The following is a 4,756-nucleotide window of genomic DNA, read 5'->3' as shown; positions in this document are numbered from 1 at the left end:
GCAGCTCGGGTCTTCTCTGGGGAGTAGTATTTTGCCATAAATTCGTCCTCTAGCTCCTCCCATGTCGTAATCGAGTTCGGCTCAAGGGTGTAGAGCCAATCTCTTGCCCGATCCATTAGTGAAAAAGGAAAGGTCTCCAAGTATACATCCTCGATGGTCATCCCTCTGGCCTTCCTAACTGATTTGCACAGCATCTTGAACTGAGTCAAGTGAGCAATGGGATCTTCTGTGGGCCGCCCTCTGAAACTCGCCTGACTGAACATCGTGATGCACTGTGGCGGTAGCTCGAAACTGTCTATGGGCGGTCTGTTGATGCATGATAGGAGTTGGATGTGCTTTGGTGCAATGTAAGAACCCAAAGTCTCCTCTGCGACGTATGTAGCTTCGCCCTCGGTCTGCTGATCGTAGAGTGGATTCATGTGCTCTTGATTCTCGTGATGCTCCTCATCATGAACCGCACGCTCTTGTTGATGGTCGTGCGAACTGCTTGACCTCGACATAGCTGCTCTTCTCTGCTGATTTCAGATGTCCCTCAAGGTATGCTAAATCTCCGGATTATAGACTAGGTCTTCTCTCCGAGTAGAGCTCCTTGTCATGCACTAGAATCCTGCAAATCGCAAAGAAAAAGAAGAACTCGAAACCAAGTCAAGCCGCAAAAACCAAAGAAAGAAAAAGAAAAAGAAAAAGAAAGAGAAAACAAGCTAAAATCTATAATCAATAAAGACCTAGAAATAGGCTAACCAGTCCCCGACAATGGCGCCAAAAACTTGATACGTGTATCGAGTCTAGAATTTATTGTAAGGTTTTTTATACTTTTATTGTGGACCGGATATGATTATTATGGAATAAGGTTTGTCATGTCGGTTAAGTCCAATTAAATGTGATCGGGTTTTTCGTTTTAACCTATTGGACTTCGGTATTGAATCGAGTATAGAGTTTAATATATGCGTAGATTCCGGTCGGTTATTATCTAATTTTATGATGGGCTAAAATGGATAATACCGAATAAGGATTTTGGTTATGGTCTCTGGTTCACGTGTACCGACTAATGTAGAGTTTGGTTTGGTTTTGGTTCATGTAGATGGAAGATTCTTTGAATGTGCATTAGTCTTGATCAATTAAATAATTATTTAATTGATTGATTAATGGAGAAGAAGAATGACCCTTCGGTTCTTGGTCAATGCATGTTCATGCATTCTTCATTCTCCCTTTGGCTATAAATAATGCACAAATCTTCATTCTCTACACCATGAGGTTTTGACAAACCAATTTTAAGAATTCTCTACATGTTCTTGATTCTTATCCCATCAAAGAATTAAGAGGTTAAGGTACACGAAGAATCAGAAGCTCCTAACCGTTTACGCTTCCGATCATGACTCCAAGTTCGGTTTCTGAATCTTTGATCTAGTTTATTTCAATCCCGATATGCAATCACATAGTTTCGGATTCGGGGTTTATTAAAGTTTCAGGATCATTCGATTCCATCAATTGGTATCAGAGCCCCACTATTGTGTTGTATTTTTGGGATTTATTTTTAGTTTATATATACATATATATTTTATAATTTTCAAAATCTGGATTTTAAAGTTTGAATCTAGATTTCTGAAAATTTTGTATATTATATATAAACATAAATTCTGAAAAGAAATTTCTGATTATCATTATGTTATTTGGTAATTTCGAATTTTCTTTTAGATTTGGGTTATAATGGCACGTTCAAACCTCATAAGGTATGACAGGTTTTGAACATGTATGGCAACTCTTGCATATAATATGGCAGATTTCGGACCAAACAAAACATGGCAGGTCAATGTTGTTTTGGCAGGTCCGGAATCTAATACATGGCAGGTTTTGAGTCTGAAAATTCATGACTAAATATAAAGGTTTACAGGATTCGAACCTGAGACCTCTATCTCATAAGGAAGGTTCTCTGCCAACTGTGTTGATTGCTCAAGTGGCATATATTGAGCAGCAGTTTAATATAAGCTCATCAAATCATTATTTTGTGAATTTTCTGTTTGTCTAATATGATTAATAACACATTTGGATCGTGTTATTTTTGGAAAAATCATATTATTATGTTGACAAAAATTCACAGAATATTTGATTGAGAAAAGATTATCCTTGATTAATATATGAGTTTGATTAGATTTCACAATAACTCGCCAAATGTGAGCTCTTTTGTGAGAAATAGTGTTGTAGAGATTGGACTCCTACCCCTCTTGCATGTTCTTGTCATTTAATGTTGTAGTTGAGAATTATAGCCTATATAAAAGCCTTGTAGTGCATCATTTGTAATCAGAGTCTCAAACATTTCGAGTTTTATAAACTCTTTTTCGGTTTGTCCGAAATTTATCCCGATCTTCGGTGTATCTGAGATCACGAGTTTGGTGTGTCCGAACTGTATCCTTGCCGTGTCTGAGGTCCACTATCTATACTTCCCCTTCGTTCCATCCATCTTTCTTTTCGGAATTACGTCGAGCATCTCTTGATTCGTGACTAATTATGAGGACCACCCTTCCCCTTCGAACCCCATACCCGATCAAAAGTCGAGAGTCTTCTCCGTCAAGTGCGAGAGACTGCGATTCGACCTTGTTCCATCCTCTCCGAGACAAGGCGTGTATCAACTTGGTATCAGGGCTTGCTCGAGCCAACGGACGTCTAACCCCGATGAGATCTATCCTTTATTTCAGTTTATTTAGTAATCAAGTTTTGAGGGCAAAACACAGAGAAGAGAGAGGGAATGATGAGGACAAAACTTCTGAAGAGAGAGAGAATGATGAGGACATCGGACCCAACAATATCTCAAAACGAAGATCTTGACGGAAGCATACATGGAGCAAAGATAAGGACAAACCGAGTTCCACAACCTAGTTCCACCTCGGATCGAAGCCACCAAGTAAAAGGAAGTTGCTTGGAGTGCAAGACAATTATCCAAAGGAAGCTTCTTCATCATCAAGACAACTCAAACAACTAGCTTCCCAACCACCTCATTTAATGCAACATCAAGACAACTCCAACAACAAGCTTCCCAACCACCTCATTTAATGCATTGGACTCCTACCCCTCATGCATGTTCTTGTCATTTAATGTTATAGTTGAGAATTATAGCCTATATAAAGGCCTTGTAATGCATCATTTTTAATCAGAATTGTAGAATGTCTCAAACATTTCGAGTTTCATAAACTCTTCTTCGATTTGTTTGAAATTTATCCTGATCTTCGGTGTGTCCGAGATCACGAGTTTGGTGTGTCCGAACTCTATCCTTGCCGTGTCTGAGGTCCACTATCTATTCTTCCCCTTCGTTCCATCCGTCTTTCTTTTCAGTATTAAGTCGAGCATCTCTTGATCCGTGACTGATTCTGAGAACCACCCTTCCCCTTCGAACCCCATACCCGATCGAAAGTCGAGAGTCTTCTCCATGAAGTGCAAGAGACTGCGATTCGGCCTTGTTCCATCCTCTCCGAGCCAAGGCGTATATCAATTTGTAATCTGATGATCTGAAAATCAACCAAAATTATTAGCCGTCATTTGATAGGTGATCCATGATTCAGCTTTCGACTCTAATCGCTAGCAATAGCCTCATGATCTGTTATTGGAGCCACATAATCAGCCATCATCCGATTGGTAGGTCGATTGTTGGCTGGTGATATTATCAACTTCATAACTTCCAGAAAACATTCCCAAATAATTCTTTCTTTATAACATTTGAAAGCTCTTTTTCATAGCTATGCATATATGCAAAGACCATGCATATCTAATATACATTAGAAATTTATATGCATATTTAGACAACGCTCTCATCGAATACCTACATATAGACAAAAATCGTCAGCCAACTCTCGATTGGTAATACAATGATCTGAAAATAAAAAAAAATAATCATCATTCGATAGATGACCCATGATTCAGCTGTCGACTCGAATCGCTAGCTATCGCCTTATGGACTGAAGCAGGCTTCGAGGAGCTGGAATCTTCGCTTTGATGAGACAATCAAAAGGTTTGGCTTCTCACATAACGAAGATGAGCCGTGTGTTTACAAGAAGGTCAGTGGGAGCATAGTAGTTTTTCTAGTGCTGTACGTGGATGACATTCTCCTAATAGGGAATGACGTTCCTACCCTGCAAGACGTAAAGTCTTGGCTAGGAACGCAGTTTTCTATGAAGGACCTAGGAGAAGCGGCCTATATTTTAGGCATAAAGATCTATAGAGATAGATCGAGGCGGCTTCTAGGATTGAGTCAAAGTACCTACATCGATAAGGTCTTGAAACGGTTCATGATGCAAGATTCCAAGAAAGGAACCTTACCGATGAGCAGTGGCATAGTTCTCTGCAAGAGTCAGTGTCTTATGGCACCTAATGAGCGAGAACGCATGGATCGGATTCCATATGCTTCGGCAATTGGTGTATGCCATGCTTTGTACTCGACCGGATGTATCCTATGCGTTGAGCATTACGAGTAGATACCACTCAGATCCAGGTGAGTCACACTGGATCGCCGTCAAGAACATCCTGAAGTACTTTAGAAGAACTAAGGATGTGTTCTTGGTATACGGTGGGTCAGAAGACGAGCTCGCTGTAAGGGGTTACACTGATGCTAGTTTCCAATCAGACCCAGATGACTATAGATCGCAGTCTGGCTATGTTTTCTCTTTTAACGGAGGCGCTGTTAGCTGGAAGAGTTCCAAGCAAGCGACCGTTGCAGATTCTACTACAGAACTGAGTATATTGCAGCGTCGAACGCAGCAAAGGAAGC

Source organism: Tarenaya hassleriana, unplaced genomic scaffold (genome assembly GCF_000463585.1).
Source record: "Tarenaya hassleriana unplaced genomic scaffold, ASM46358v1 Cleome68, whole genome shotgun sequence".
In the NCBI taxonomy this organism is placed as follows: Eukaryota; Viridiplantae; Streptophyta; class Magnoliopsida; order Brassicales; family Cleomaceae; genus Tarenaya; species Tarenaya hassleriana.
Note: the sequence above shows the minus strand (reverse complement) of the source record.